We start from the raw sequence: 17,093 nt of genomic DNA, 5'->3' as shown, positions 1-17,093 counted from the left end.
ATGCATGCATGAATGCACACACATACACATACACACATAATTTGTCTGCTTTCTTACAGTTCTTAAATATCCCCTCTTCCTTTTCTTCTGTCTGGACAAGGTTGCCCTCCCCAGTTTATTTACTCCAATAATTTTCAAATTGTCAACATAATAAGTTTCCATGGTCACACCTTAAAAATTGTAGTGAAAATTATCTAATTGAATATAGGTTTTAAGACTCTTCTAAATAGAATTTGCATTGCTATTTATGGCATCTTTATGAGAAGCTTACATATTTACTCATGTGTTCCTTTTGCACAAATCCACATAAACTGAAATTTAGGAGGTTCTTTGCAGAAACATTATAGAGATTAGCTGCAGACTTCTCAAGTTTATTTAGAAGACTGTAAGTTTGTCTGGGGGAAGGTGGGACATTACTGGGAATGGTTTGGAAATTTGAGCAATATAAAGTTAAAGCCAAAAATAAAATACAACATTTTTACTTAAGGTAGATGTCATAATTGATCGCATTATAGACAACAAAGGGAAAATAATGTAAAACTTAAGCCCAGGAAATACATATACATATACTAGATTGATTAACTAGAAAATTGCTCAAAGAAAGGTCTCAAGTAGTAAAACAGGTTTAACAAAAATGCATATTTACCTTCTTAGCCCCTGACTTCAGTTTTATGTAACTCCAGTCCTGGCAAATGCCAAATATATTAAAAATAACCAGCTCAAGTTCTCTTCCTCTACCTCTACTTCTTTCATACCCTTTGTTCTTACCAACTTCTGTGAGTAAGCACGCTTAAAACAGCTGCTGTAATTTCAGAAATATTCAGCTATTCAATTTATTATCATCATAATATCAAGAACATAGTGTCTGTTTACTCCCTTAAGAATAAAATTGATTGTGCAGTGTGATTTCAGGCATCCAGTACTGGGCTCCCTTTTCTATATTACCCCAGGACTTCAAAGTATGCTATAAGGATTTTTTTCTTAAAGAACAATAACAATAATTATTCTAAGACAGTCAGTAGCTCAAAAGTGCTTTTTGTTCTTAAAGTCTTCGTAAAGGTGGAGGTAACACTTGAATGTGAACAGATGTGATGCTTCAGCAAATGAGATGCTATACAGATGAGATATTGAACCAGTTAAAATGTTTACTTGAAGAACACCTGAAAAGGAAAAACCTCCTGTAGGAATATGATACCTGTGGTTTTTTATTTCTATGTCTGAATAACCAAAACAAGCAAAATGAATATCTATTCTCCATTAATTAACAGGGCAATATAAAATTGTCTCTCCATCCTTCAGGAATAATAACAGCATAAGAATACATCCTGAGGTGTATTTTTATGAGCATTTCCAAATTTACATATAATTTGTCCAAATAAATATAGTCCATTTTCTGATTTAAAAAATCTAAAACAAAATTTGGGGCTACCTTAAAATAAATCATTTACACTTATTTGTTGGAGTTACATATGTTGTCCTAAAAATGCTTCACTAAACCATTTTCCCCCAAAGTGGCAATGCTTTCTTCCTATAACTAGGATGCACATTTTTTCTCAATAAATTTATCAAACACTGTCAGCTCCCTGTAGGAGACTGCAAGCCTTGAGTAAAAATCAAATCAACAATTTGCATTCTTTCAATGAAGAAATTATTTCATTTTTTAAACATGGGAATGAAAGTATTGCTTTATAACCCAAAAGGTTTTAATATGAGAAAAATGAGCTCAACATAATTCATGAAAATAAAACAGTAAAATTAAAAATACTTAGCAGGATTAATTGAAGTTAATTAAAACACATGTATAAAAGAAATTTTATATTTTCTCCATGTTTTCATATTTTTTATTCCTTCCTTAGGCTACATGGTATGTAAAGGAATGGGCTTACCTCATTCTGCAAAAACTTGGTTAATAATGATAGTTGTTAATCTGAATCTGCTTCACGTGATAGGTCTTCCTTAAGGCCAGATGTCTATTATAATTCATTAGAATGCATTTGCTCTCCATTTCTATCAATTTTCCAGAATGTACCATGTATAAAAAGCAAACCAAAGAAACAAAAAAGAAAACTTAAAAAATAGAAATATACCATTAACGGTTTTAAGTTTTCCTTAAAAGAAATGCATAGACCTGTGAATTCTTGCCCAATGATCTCTTCAGAGGTAAGAATAGCCATTGCTTTAGTTGGTGTTTAGAAGTTCTGTTACATAAACACAAAGGTAAGTTAGTTTAGGGCCTATTCAAGAACATGGAGCTATTAAAAGGGGGATTGAACCAGTTTGGGAATTGAATCTCAGATTAAACTGTTACTCGCCAAAGTAGGACTAAGACTTCATTATATAGTCCTTGCTTTGGTTTGCTAAAGCTGCCAGAATGCAAAATACCAGAAATGGATGACAAATTTACAGTTCTAAGGCCATAAAAGTATCCAAACTAAGACATCAACAAGATATTACACTTTCACTTAAGGAAAGCTCATGGTGTCCAGAACACTTCTGTCAGCTGGGACAGCATGTGGCTCCTGGGTTGCATTGTTTTCTCTAAAATGTCTTGGGGCTTCTGTCTTAGCTTCTCTCTCAGCTCCTGTGAATCCCTGCTTGTTTTTCCCAGGGCATTTCTAAACATCTGGGGGTCTTCTCTTAGCTTCTCTGGGGCAAACTCTGGGCTTCATCTCTTAGCTTAGCATCTTCAAACATATTTCTGTCTGTATCTCCAAGCATCTGGGTGTGTGTCAACTCTCTTAAGTACTCCAGTGAACTAATCAAGATCCACCCTGAATGGATGGGGTCACATCTCCATGGACATAATCTAATCAAAGTCCCCACCCATGGTTGGGTGGATCACATCTCCATGGAAACAACCTAACCAAAAGATCCCACCCACAATAAGTCTGTACCCACAAGATTGGATTAAAAGAAATGGCTTTTGTGAGATACATTATCTATTCAAACAAGCATAGTCCTCATTCTAAAGAAAAACTGGAAATAGTCTCTAGCAGGACTGGACAATTATAATCACAGAACAAATCTCAGCTTCTACTTCCAATCCATTTTAATGCAATGATTATTATGGCATCTGCCAAGCTATAGCTTTCCAACATCCATGTGAACACATTTGGAATTTGCGAAGAACAATAGACAGCCAATTTAGCTTAGAACATTTTATGAACATGGTTAAACATATGAGATTAGATAAACTGGCATAAGAATTTTCTAATTCTAGATTTGTGATTTTAAAAATAAACCTTATTTAATCTAATCACTACTGTGATATCTACTTTTAGAATATTTATTAGGAATTATACTTTTTTAAGGAATAATACTTTTTATATTCCAAAATAATTTTTGAGAAACAATGTTTTTAAAATACCAGATCTTCAACTCTCCTGTATGTCTTATAAGAAGTAGCTGGAGTGGTAAAACTCAAAAGAAAAACAACAAAAGTTGAATCAGATGGTATGACACCCCATATTATCTCAGCATTCTGTGTGTCTTCCCAAATCCTTCATCATTTCTACTTCAAGTTACTTTTAAGGTGCTTTTGGTTTGTTTGCATTTTTTTGTTGATAAGTTTGATTAAAGTAGACCAGTTAAGCAACTTGTTTTTTAGCAAAACTTTTGTGGAAAAAAATATGATTCTCTGACTCTCTCATACACAGACATACACACACAGAACCTTTAAGCAACATCATTTCTAGAAAGAGACAATAAAAATATGGCAGCCCCAAATATTTTTTTCAATAAGTGAAATAGATATAAAATGAAAATATTATGATTTTTAAACTGTACATGTTCAATTTTACCTTACCGTGAAAAATATTATGTCCGTTTTCAAGCCTAATGAAATCATAAAATTCATAATTATCATTGAGTGTCTTGTATATTGACCTTTATTCTTCTTTCAGTGATCATACATTTTTAAGACATTTAAAGTTCAATGTAACATAATAAACGTTCAGTGCATATTAGATTTTAACAATGTTTGCCAATTATAATATTTCTGCTCATAAAATGACCTATAAAAATCAACCATGAAAGTTTCTTCTATTTTTATTTTAATAATAATAATAAAAAAACAGAAAACCCTTGTGGTTGCTCTGGGATATTAGAGGTGATTAGAGCAAATGTTACTTTATAAGTACAATTAAAGGCATTTAGGCAGTTTTTGCATAATGATAATAATTAAAAACATTTACTTTAAAGGCTGCTTAAAAGTTAATTTTCACCCAGGTGCATTTTGAAGCCTATAATTAGCCTTCCTTCAGTGGAGGATTGCTTGTAAAAATGTACAAAATAATTTCCAGAGGCAGAATTTTCCTGCTAAATTTGGATTTTCCCATATTCTACTGTAATTTGAAACATATGAGAAAAATGCTCAGAAATATTTACAAAATGAATTTGTAATCATCCTTTATGTATTTTCTTGAAAATATAAAAGATATATTTTCATACTTTTTTATTCCTGTTTGGGAAATGAAATCCTATAAGGCTGGTGTTATTTACAGATGAATATAAGAAATACTTAAAAGAATCACAAAGCACAATAAGCAAAATTCCCTGTCTACCTGCCTTTCTATGAACCTGGAAATTAATGTAATTTTTGTGTTAAATTCTTACTTACAACTTGGTCTTCTATGAATGGTTTTCCACTTTTTACCATTCATCAGATGTTTTGCTTTGAAAAAGCTTTCCCATGATTCACAGAATCACCAAGTGGAGGGAACTTTTACATTTTAATCACCTTCTGGCTAATTCAATAAACAGAGATTCTAATAGTTGTTATAATCCCAATAAAACATTTTTTAAATATCCAAGTACTGTTACTTTATGGATAAATTTATGGTGTTAGAAAATGAGTCATTTAGGAAACATCATTGTTTAATTTTAAATTTAAAATTATCTGATAATGGACAAATTTGTTCACCTATTTAGATATGAAACTTATTTTCTATAAATGAGGTGTTTGAGATAAATGACCTATAATATTCTTCCCATATATATCCTTATTGGAAATTGTTTTAGACTCAATTATCAATTCTAACTGCTTCTAAAGTTATGTATTATAAATTCTCATTTGAATTGTATGAACAATGCTTAATTTTTATATAACATAATTTCTACCACTAATTTATTTAAAATATTATTTTGTAACTGATATGTAAAAAACATAGTTAAACTTAGACTTAACAAAGTAAATTGGGTTCCTGCTCTCATAGAAACTTCTGTTCAAGATAAAAAATTAAAACATAAACAATTAAATAAATGAGGGAGAAAATAATTTAGATGAGACCAATGGAAAAAGGAAATGAACTGTGTTAGGACATTAAATCACAATGTGAGTAGAAGGAAGATTCAGATGATATGATCATTATTTTCCTCCCTGAGATGATATTTCAGCTTAAACCTCTAGAATGACAAAGATTCATCCAGGTAAGGAGTTGGGGAGGAATATTTTGGACAAATAAAACAGTAATTTTAAAGACACTGTGGCAAGAAATCCTTGGTATGGTTGAGAACTAGAAAGCCATTGAGTGTAGTTGGAAGGCAGTGAGTAAGAGAAGCAGTTTTGTATGCTGACGTTGTAGAGATAATAAGACATGCCATATAAGGTACTTAAGCTAGTCTAGATCTAACGTTACTTTGATGCATTATTTAAAAATATACAATTCTGCTACAGAAGACCAGAAAACAATGGGTTGTAGGAGACACAAGAGATTGAATCAAGGTAATTTGCATCTGATAGTAGATAATTTAGATTTCACTCTACATGGAAGAAAAGTTTCTTGTGCTGGACAATGCTTAATAAAATGGCATCTGATATGCTTTGTAAAATAAATTTTTTTTGCCACCTATGTAAAAAAATATAGTGGTGGGAAAAGAGAGGATCACGGAGATCATTTAGAAGAATACAGTAATATCCAAGGGGAGAAACTCATATTTACTATATGATGCTCTAGGATTTGCCTTTGTTATAAGGAGAAGAAAATTTATAGTATAGGTTCCCCACAACCACTTATGGGATATTGTGGAATCCAGAGAAGTGAGGGCTACATAAGCTGTTATTAAAAATTCAGTGAAGGTCTTGAATAAACATTGCTCCAATGGAAATACAGAAGTGGCCAGTAAGTACATGAAAAGATGCTCAATGGTTAGTAATTAGGGTAATGAAAAGCACAAGCATGAGATAACACTGCATAACCACTAATGTGTTTTTTATTTAAGAAATTGAAAATAATAAGTGTAGGCAAGGATGTGGGGAATTGGAACCCTCACCTGTCGCCAATGAGAATGTAAAATGTTGCAGACCTTGTGGAAAAGTTTGGCAGTTCCTCAAAAGTTAAACATAAAATTGCCATATGACCCATGTGACAGTTAATTTCATGTGTCAGCTTGATTAGATTATGCTGTCCAGTTGTTTATTCGAACAAGCTCTGGCCTCATAGTTTCTGTGAAGGTATTTTGTAGCTGGATTAGCATCCATTGTCAGTTGATTACAACTACAGCTGATTGCATTTGCAACAACCAAAGGAGATTGTCCTTAGCAATAAGAGGATTCTCATCCAATCAATTTGAGGTCTTAAAGCCAGAAATGAAAGTTCAGAAGTCAGACAAAAGAAGTCATGCCTCTACCTCAGTCGTCCGTCTTCTCCTGGGAAATTCAAACTCACCTTCAGTGGAGTTTCCAATTTGCTTCCTGCCTTAAGGAATTTGGACTGGCCTATCTGCATGGTCATGTGAGCCAAATTCCTATAATAAATCTCTTAGTAATTACATATTGTGTATACATATATGTATATAGTATTGGGTGGTGTCAGGTTCTTCAGTTGAAGGAATAAACAAAATGTAGCATATGTAGTTATAAATAAAAGTATTTTTCAGCCATATAAAGGAATGAAGTTTTGATACATATCGCAACATGGATGGATCTTCAAAATATTACACTAAATAAATATTGTATGAATCCACTTTCAGAAAATAGAGAATAAGCAAATTTATAGAGATAGAAAAGAGATTAGAGATTATCAGGGGCTGAGGGGAGGAAGTAATTGCTTAATGAGTAGTTTCTATTTGGGGCAATGAAAAAGTTTTGGTAATTGATGGTGGTGAAGGCAGCACAAGATTTTGAATGTAATCAGTATCACTCAAGTGTATTCATAAAATGATTAAAATGGCTAATTTTATGTTATATATGTTATATATTACCTATATATGTTATGTATGTTATATGCTACATAAAAAATATATATGCTACCAAAACAAAGGGTTTTAAAAAGCTATTGAGTTTTTTCATTTTATTTTTGGTATGTATGAAATTTTTATGCAATCCAAATGTGAATCATTTGCTATATATCTATCTACTGTCTATGTCTCTCTCTCGCTCGCTCTCTCTGTCTCTCTGTGTGTGTGTGTGTGTGTGTGTGTGTCTCATCTATCATAATCACCATTATTGTCTATCTAGTAATTGTTCTCTAGCTCTGTGGGTTGGCTGAGTTGACTTCCTAGTCACTCATGGATTAATAGAAATTATTAATTTTAATATAGACTAATTAATCACTTTCTTTGACAATTAGAGCTTTATTTTGTCTTTTTAAAACACTTGTTGCCTACTCTAAGGTGACCAAGATGCTCACCTATGTGTTCAGCTAAAAAATTAACATTTTATCCTATACATTTAAATCTTGAATCTATCTGGAGTTGATATGTTTGTGACAGGGTAAATAAGGACAAGATGCATTTTACTCCATAGATATCCAATGTCCTATAACTGTTTATTAAAAAAAATCAAACAAACAAAAAGAAACCTTTCCCACTTGTTGCCTCATTTAACAGATGTGTGCATATTCTGTTCCATTTGCTCACACTTCAACCTTTCTTGATATTTCGTTCTGACTTGTCTTTATGGTAACATCAATTCCACTTTGTCTTAATTCAGTCTTGTTTCCTGTTAATATTTTTGCCTGATTTTGTTTCTCTTTTTCAAGATTACCTTGGCTATATTTGAGCCATTGCATTTTTATTAGAATTTTAGAATCAATTTGTGAATTTTAAAAGAGTATCTTGGAATTTGAATGAGATTTATCTTCATTCTATAGATTACATCAGGGAAAAGTAATCTGCACAGTATTGTTTCTTATTATCAATATATCTCTCCATATATTTAGGTGGTCTTTAATTTCTGTTGATAAAACTTTTAAGACTTCCATGTAGAGGTCTTCCATGTATTTCATTAAATTTATTTTAAATTATTTATCTTTTAAACACTATTTTAAATAATAACTTTAAAAATTTTGTCGTTTGTTGTCATAAAGTTTTTCTTAATAAATATTAACTTGATGAACTAGCTGTAATTTATTATTAATTAATTTTTTTTAGTATTCTAGAGCTTATTTTGAATTTCTAGATACACAATCATGTAATATGCAGTTATTTGTAGTATTTTTCATTTCAACTATTTATTATTATAACTGTATGTACATGTACATATTAGTTTATATATACCTATATATAAAATATGTAATATGTAATATGCATATATTAAACAATGAGAGAGAGCATTCTTTTCATTATTACCTCAGGGGAAATTTTTCAATGTTCAACCTCTGATTTTAATGTTTCCCCTAAATTTAATAGATATCTAATTCTTCCAGTTATGGAATATTCCTTCCATTCCTAGTTTACTAAGTATTTATCATAAATAAATACTAAATTTGCCCAAGGCCTGTCTTCAGTTGCGTTGATTATAGGCTTTTCTCTTAAATTTTAACATCATTAATTACATTAATTGTCACATGTTAATCCAGCTATGCACAGCTGGAATTATCCCATCTTGGTCATGATTTGGACAAACACCTTTCATGTATCAAAATGTAGTAATTTGGTAATATTTTGTTTTTGATAAATGGCTTAACCTCTGTTCATGAAGATCTTTATAAATATCCTTTCTTGTAGTATATATGACTTCCAAGTTATGCTGGCATCTTAAAAGTGTCAAGTTTTCTCAATCTTTTACTATAATATAGAAGAACCTGTAAAGATTACTGCTTTATATTTTTATTTGATCAGAAAATTAAGCAATGATATCATCTGAACTCAGAATTTTCTTTGTGGGAAAGATTAATAACAATTGATTTTAATTGTTTCAAACTATTCAATTTTTAAAACTTCATTTTCTGTCATGTTTTTGGCAGAAGAAATGCAATTGCTCTTATGATGTAAGGTTAGATTTAGATTATATATGCGCTTTCCAAAATTTCCAAAACCATCTCTTACAATTATTTCATTAAACATTTCAAAACACAGATTTATTTTGTTAGTATCTATGTGGCTCACTTTCTTCATCTATAAAATTTGATAATAATTTGCATTTCACATGATTATGGGGATGAGATAAAATAGCGTGCTTTAATTTTCTAACATGTAGCTAATATTACAATGCTAATGCCTGTTAGTTTCTCCAATAGAAATGTAAGGGAAACAAAAGTCAATTAAAATGCAGCTCTTATAGGTATCAGGTATTCTTTAGGGTTTTCAGGACTACTGTTGACCTTGGCTTATCATACTGTGGTCATTTGGCATACCTAGTTGAAGCTTGCATGGGAGTAACCTCCAGGACAGTCTGTTGACTGTATTTGAATTCTCTTAGCCACTGAATCCTTATTTATTTACTTAGCCTCTCTTTACCCCTTTTGGTAAAAAGGCATTCTCAACCCCTTGATGCCAGGGTCAGGATCATTTCCAGAATCCATGTCCCATATCACCAGTGAGACTCATTCATCTGGGGTGTCCTGTCTCACATTGGGGGAGGGTGATGAATTTATTTGCCGAATTATGCTAGCTAAGTCCCAAAACCCAGAGGCAATAGTCCTTTCAAGAACATCAACCCCAGATTTGTCCTCTTTTCCCATAATATCAGCACCCCTTTTCAACATGAAAAAGTTATTGTGGTCACTGCCCAGACATCTCTGAATATCAGAAAAGTGATTAAAGTAGAGGAAGGGGTAGCAACAGACAAGACAGAATTTAAGAAAGGATTATGAATACTGAATCTCCATATAATTTTATTCTTCTTAGTTGCTAGGGTATTAGAATAGGTAGAAGGAAATTGTTGAAATGGTAGAACTGTAACCCATAGCATCCTTTGAAATTTATTCTATAGTTACTAATTAAATTGCAATTTGAAAGTTATCACATTTTGTATATATGTTATATTTCACAAAAAGGAAATAACTGGAACTATGGTGCTGTAAATCATAACATTTTTGGAAATTTCCTATATACCAACTTGTTAAATCATACTTTGAAAGATGATACCTTTTTGCATATATATTGTATTATGTAATAAGGAAATAACTGCAACTGTGGAACTGTTACCCATAACATTCTTTGAAATTTTCTATCTACTTGTTAAATTGCATTTGGAAAGTTATTACTTCTATGCATATATGTTACATTCTACAATAAAAATATGATTTTAAAAAGTGCAGCTCTTGTTTGGGATATGAAGGCAAAGTTACACAATGATGCATGGCAATTTAGTTAGTAACAAAATAAGTATACGAATTTGTGAAATACACAAAGAATAAGGTAAGATTTTTAGAAAAGGAAATGTACTAAAATGTGTACTATCTATTCAAACATGGTATCATGTAGAACATAAAACAGTTCTCTAAATATATCAATTTTAAATTATACAGTGATATCAAAATTCAAGAGCTGAAATTTACCAAATTTAAAATCAAGGAGATTATTTTTCTCTTTGTCAACCACATAGCATGTTTTATGATTGGAGTATGTCATTTAATTGTGTGAAGTGCTTCCTCTGGAGTTTAGTTTTGACTTTTAGTGGGAGATTGATTAATTTGCAATTCTTGGAGGTGAAGGGATTAAAAACTGTAATCTATTCCTGAGGTTTCAGAAAGGATTGCCAACCCAAAACTGTAAAGTATACACCTATCTGAATGTTAATTCATATGTAAGAATTTGATTTACAAAATTTAGAGAAACATATTCATTTAGATTGTATTTCCTTATTCTAGTGAGTCTAGGATATGCCACAAATAGTGCTAAATTCTACAATCATAGGTTATCACTGAAAATTAAATGTTAGGTTTTGGGTTTCATATTCAAAACTCTGTTGGGAATTCAGGCATTCGGGGATCTCTAAGCCAAGCAGCAAATATGCAATGGCCATTAGAGCAATATTATCTCTCTTGAGTTGGAGACTTTCTTGAAAATTTCTCCATAAGCTACAGAGAGCAATCTATGTTTCTTGTGGAGGCTTACTGACTGCAATAAAAAATTAATTTAGATTTTAGCACATAAAAATGTGGTGTGTTTGTGTGTGTGTGTGTGTGTGTGTTTGAGTGAATGTGTGTGAATGAATTTCTTGTTATGATTGATTCAGAGTTCCATACTCAAGAAGTCTGGATATTTTACTATGAAAAATTATATTCTTTATCTCTGTAGCTTCTGGATAGAAATCATTTTTATTTCCTAAATTTAAAATTAGCAACTTGGAAAACTTACTTATAATTATACATACACACATATGCATATATATGTATATAAATTTGGAATCATAAAAATGACATAAAATGAGAAGAAATAATAGTCTTATTTCTAAAGACAAATTCATCCATGTTACAGGTAAAATAATATAAAAATTGTGAATATACAAAATACCAGATATATTTAAAAATATACAAAACTAGAAATTTCAAAACATGCCTAATTGTGTTCTTCCCCCAAATTTAAGCAAATAGTAATTTCAATCCAGGCTGAAAGCCACTATCTATTCTCAAATCAAATATACTAGAGGGAAAGTTTCCCACCATTATTCATATAGTTAATAGCTATTACTTCACATAAAAAGTGAATATAGATATGATAGGAGTTACTTTCAATTTATTCAAGGGCTCCTGTATCTTACAGTAGCTCGTAATCAGTGATAGTCTAGCTGAGATTCAGAAAAGGCAATGTGGAGTCTTGCCAATATCAAATACAACTATAGCATTCCCTCCCTTATGTTTCTTTTTCTGCTACAAGAGCTATCCTCTTACTAACCTGATCCACTTTTATATCTATTAAAAAATGGTTATAATACAGGTCTCCCATTTATTACTTCCTTCAATTAACTATATTGCCATCATTTTATTTAGTAGGGTGACCTAGAAATTTCAAATTTCATAAGAAAATGTATTGTCTCCTTTTGGGGCTTTGCTTTATCCACCATCTTACAACACACAATTGGGCCTACCCTCTGAGTTTGTCAGGTTTTCCTATTCTTCTATTTCCCAGAAAAGTCTAGATCAGTCTCAGTTCTCTTTATTTATACTTTCTTTTTCAAACAGTCATTTAATTTATAGACAATAAAATAATCCTTTTTGTAATTGTAAGTACTATATATATATATATAAATATATATATATATATATATATATATATACATACATACATACATAATTTACCTATATTACATGAAGGAAAGGAAACAAATTATGGCTTTATATTGGCACAAATAAATAAAAATAACACAAATAGCTAACACTTATTGATACTCAGGAATTCTGTAATTTCATTTAATATTCTTAACAATATAGTTCCATAGATTCTATTATGATTCCCATTTTACTGCATTGGACCTTGAAGCTTACAGACAGTAACATGTCAGTGGTGCTCGATCTGGGATGATTTAGTCCTTTATGGGACATTTAACAATATCTAGGAAAATTTTTGGTCGTCACTGTGGAGGGTGGGGAACTATTGGCATCTCATGGGTAGAGACCAGGTATGTGTCTCAACATCATACAATGCACGGGATAGCTCCCTCCTCTACATTCCTCATACAATAAAGAACTAACCATTTAAAAATGTTAAAAGTTCTGAGATTGCATAATTTTTCCACAATCAAAGTATAAGTTAGTAGTAGAACCGGAATCATCTTTTCCAACAAGGTGCGCATATTAGCTTAAAATGTATCTCAAAACTCATTTCCTAAGAGTGTGTCATAAGTTATCTTTTTCTCCATATTCTTTTGTGTTTATTAACTTTCACATCCTGTGGCATCATTAAAACTGTTTCTAACTGGGGTAGGATTTTTGAAGCAATATGGTGTGAGAAATAGACATTGAATGCTAATCTGGACATATCTCACCCTTATTGACAGCTATTACTTGGTTCTCCCTCAATACCAGAATAAAGACCAAACAGGTTAATTTGGTCTGCCAAGGCTTTACATAACCAGGTCATAAATATTTCAATTCACTGATTCGCTAGAACAATAATTTACATTTTCTCAATCACAACATACTCTTTCTAATATGTCTGCTTTTGCTTATGCATTTCCAATGCCTGTAATATACTTATTTCATCCCAACATTTTCTAGCCAATACCCAAACCCCAGTTCAAAATTTATCATCTATAGTCTTTTTCAAACCTTTTCTTCTCTGGTAAGTTTTGTATTTTCTTCCTCTGTTTCCTTTATATCATATGTGTATCTCTGTCTTTGCCTCAAAGTCATGGAACTGGAGTTAGGCAGGCCAGGCTTCAAATTGTGCCCTCATATCTATGAAATACATGATATTTATAAGCCTTTTGAATTCATTAGGTCTCAGTAAAATAAGAAGAATTATAGTGGGTAAAATTGCATCCCAAGAAAAGATATGTTTAGTCCTAACCACTTATACCTGTGAATGTAACCCTATTTAGAAACATGATCTTTGAAAATGGAATCAAGATGAGGTAAAAGTGGATTAAGGTGGGCACTAAATCCTGTGACTGCATCTTTGAAAGAAGCCCATGTGAAGACACAGAGATAAGCATACAGAAAAAGGCCATGGGACAAGAGAGGGAGAGGTTGATTTGACTCAGCTACAAGCCAAGGAACACAAGGATTTCCAGCAACAACAAGAGTCTGGGAGAGGTAAAGATGGATTCTTCCCCAGAGCATTTGGTGGGAGTATGGCCCTCCCAACCTCTTGATTTAGAACTTCTAGAGATGTTCTAGAGAAGTTATAGTTTCCATTGCTTTTAACCACCAAGCTTGTGGTACTTTGTTATGTCAAAACTAGGAAATTAATATAGCTTTTGTTACTGGAAAGTGGGGCTCTTCTATAACAAATCTCTAAAAATATGGAAATGGCTATGGAACTGTGTTTTGAGTAGAAGCTGGAAAGATTTTGAGGCACATAACAGAAAGAATCTACATTTCCCTGAGGAGACTGTTGGTAAAAATATGGACACCAAGAGGAATTCTTGTGAAGTCTCAGAAGTAAAGAGGATGTTATATAAAGTTTGTATGATCTTTGAAAATACATTTATCATCATAAACAGAATGTTGGTAGAAATTCAAATGTTAAAAGTGCTTCTGATGAGATCTCAAAGGAAATGAAAGACATGTTATTGAATGCTGGAGGAAAGGTGATCCTTGTCATAAATTGATGGTAAACCTGGCTCATTTGTGTTCTTTATTAGATAGAGAGTAGAACTTCTAAGTGAATAGTTCGGATGTTTAACTGAGGATTTCCTAGCAATGGGCAGAAGGTGCAGCCTGGTTTCTCCTTGCTACTTATTGTAAAATGTAAGAGAAAGGAAATAAATTCAGGAAGGAACTGTTAAGCAAAAAGTTGCTGAATTTATGATTGTAAAATTCTCATCCTATTCATATTGCAAAAGTTACTAAAACGTGCTCTGAAGAGAATGCTAAAGGTATGACAGGACAATCTTTTGCTGAAGAGATTGACCATGTGTGTGATGTATGGATCCAATCAAGCATCTCAGCAGACACCAGGAACTGAATTGGGATTTTCAAAGAAAGACCCATGGAGAACCCTTATGTCTAATAGTGTCTAATAATGTGAAGTTCCTTGACATTCATAGAAGACTGAAAGGGTTTTGAGAATGTTATTTCAGTAGAAACATTTCCACCTTGGGCATAATGGGACTGAGATAGGAAAATGAAGAAAACAATGACTCTGCAGGTCCAGACAGCAGAGCCAATAAGGCCTTTGGCCCAGAGGTCAGAACATTAAGCTACAGAGGATTATTCTCAGGCTTTGAAACCTAATGTAATTCTTCCTGTTCTGTTTCAAACTTGCTTGGAGGAAGTGACATCATTTTCTTTCCATTGTGGAAGAAGACAATTCATTTTCTGTTTTCACAGGTCCACAAATGGAGAGGAAATTTTCTCCACAATGGATCATACCCCGAGTCTCACCTACACCAGATTTAGATTATTTAGATGATGAGAATAGGGACTTTTTTGGTTTGTGATATTTAGATGAGATTTTGGACTTAGAGTTGATGCTAGAAAGGGTTAGGAGTATGGCAGAACGTTGGGATTGGTGAATGTACTTTGCACATGGCAAGGAAATAAATTCTCAAATTTGGGATGCGTGTGCAAGGAGCACACTGTATTGGGTTGAATTGAGTCTACCAAAAAGATACGTTGAAGTCCTGAGCCCTGTATCTCTGAATATAACTTTATTTTGAATAGAGTCTTTGCAGAAGTAATCAAAGTAAGATGAGTCACATTGGATTGTTTAGATTCAACAATGAAGCCATCTGGGCCTGAAGTTTTCTTTCTTGGAAATTCTTGAATCATGAATTCAGTTTCTTTACTAGACACAAGACTATTAAGGCTATATACTTCTTTTTGAGTGAAGATTAGTAATTTGTGGCTTTTTAGGAATTGACCTACCTCTTCTAAGTTGTTAAACTTATAGGCAACATATTTTTCATCTGCCTTTATTACCTTGTTAATTTTTTTTTCTCTGTGGTGGTGTCCATACTTTCATTCGTGGCATTGGAAATTGATGTTTTCTCTCTTTTCTTCCTTGGTCAGGCAGGTTAGTTTTCATTGATAATGTTGACCACTTCAAAGACCAATCTTTTGGTTTCATTTATATTTCTCTATTTTTTATGCAAAAAAAATCATTGATCTGTCTTCTGATTGATATATTGATTGCTGAGAGAGGAATGTTGAAGTCTGTAAAAATAATTCCATATTTATCCATTTCTCCTTTTTCTATCAGCTTTTCCTTCACATATTTGAAGTCTCAGTTGTTGTCCCCTAAGAGTCTGTTTATATTTTTAGTCTCTTTCCTCTTCATTATTCAAATTGGTTAATGTTTACTGATCTACCTTCATTGTAATCTTTTTTAATCAGTCATCTCCATTTCACTGTTTAATCCAAACAGTGAATTATTTAATTTGAGTTATTGATTTTTTCCAGTTTTAAAATTTCATTTTTTATACTTGTTTTTCTGCTGAGACCTTATATCTTTCCATCACGTCAATGATGTATATATCATTTCTGTACATATCACTGCTATTGCATCCAATACCTTATTTTAAACTAAAATTATCAAAAGGCATTGACTATGGCAATTTATTTTTTTTTTATTTTGCTATCCATCATTTTTTCTAGTGTAAAAATTAGGGTCTATCATTCTACTAGATAACATCTCATGCATTCATATTTAAACACATGCATTCATAATTAATGATTTGACAATAAATAAATCCTGAGTAGCTTCTAATAACATTTATTTTGAGATAATTTTGCCTGAGAAAGTTTTTCATATGTTACCATAATAATAAGCCCTCTAAAATTATATTTGTATATTTGAGCTGTACAAGTTTTCCAATGTTGCACAGATGGAAAGTGGATCTTTAATTTGTACAGATTTTGAGCTCCAGATTTGATTTGAATTTGGGGGCAGAATGGGTATGCTTTGGAAGGAAATAAATATTGGTGATTTTAAAGAAAACTAATTTTAAATCATGTATTAAATTTGAATGCAGCATTTTTATCCTTCCCTAATATGCTCTGTCACAGAACAATTTCAATTTACAGCTTCCAGTAAAGTTGACTTCTGAGTGGGCTTTTGAGTAGCCTCATCCGAAATGACAAATGTAATCTTAAAATTATTATGACTTAAATTTTTTGAATTTTAAAAATGAGAATTAAGATCAGTCATGAAAAATTCAGTGAAACTCTGTATATATATTTTACATGTATTTATATATAGTTGCATATAATCTTATCTATGTAGCACCTGACACATGATACTTACAAAATAATAGTTACTGCTAC

Source organism: Choloepus didactylus, chromosome 3, assembly GCF_015220235.1.
Source record: "Choloepus didactylus isolate mChoDid1 chromosome 3, mChoDid1.pri, whole genome shotgun sequence".
Taxonomy (NCBI): Eukaryota; Metazoa; Chordata; class Mammalia; order Pilosa; family Megalonychidae; genus Choloepus; species Choloepus didactylus.
This window is presented reverse-complemented; position numbering follows the sequence as displayed.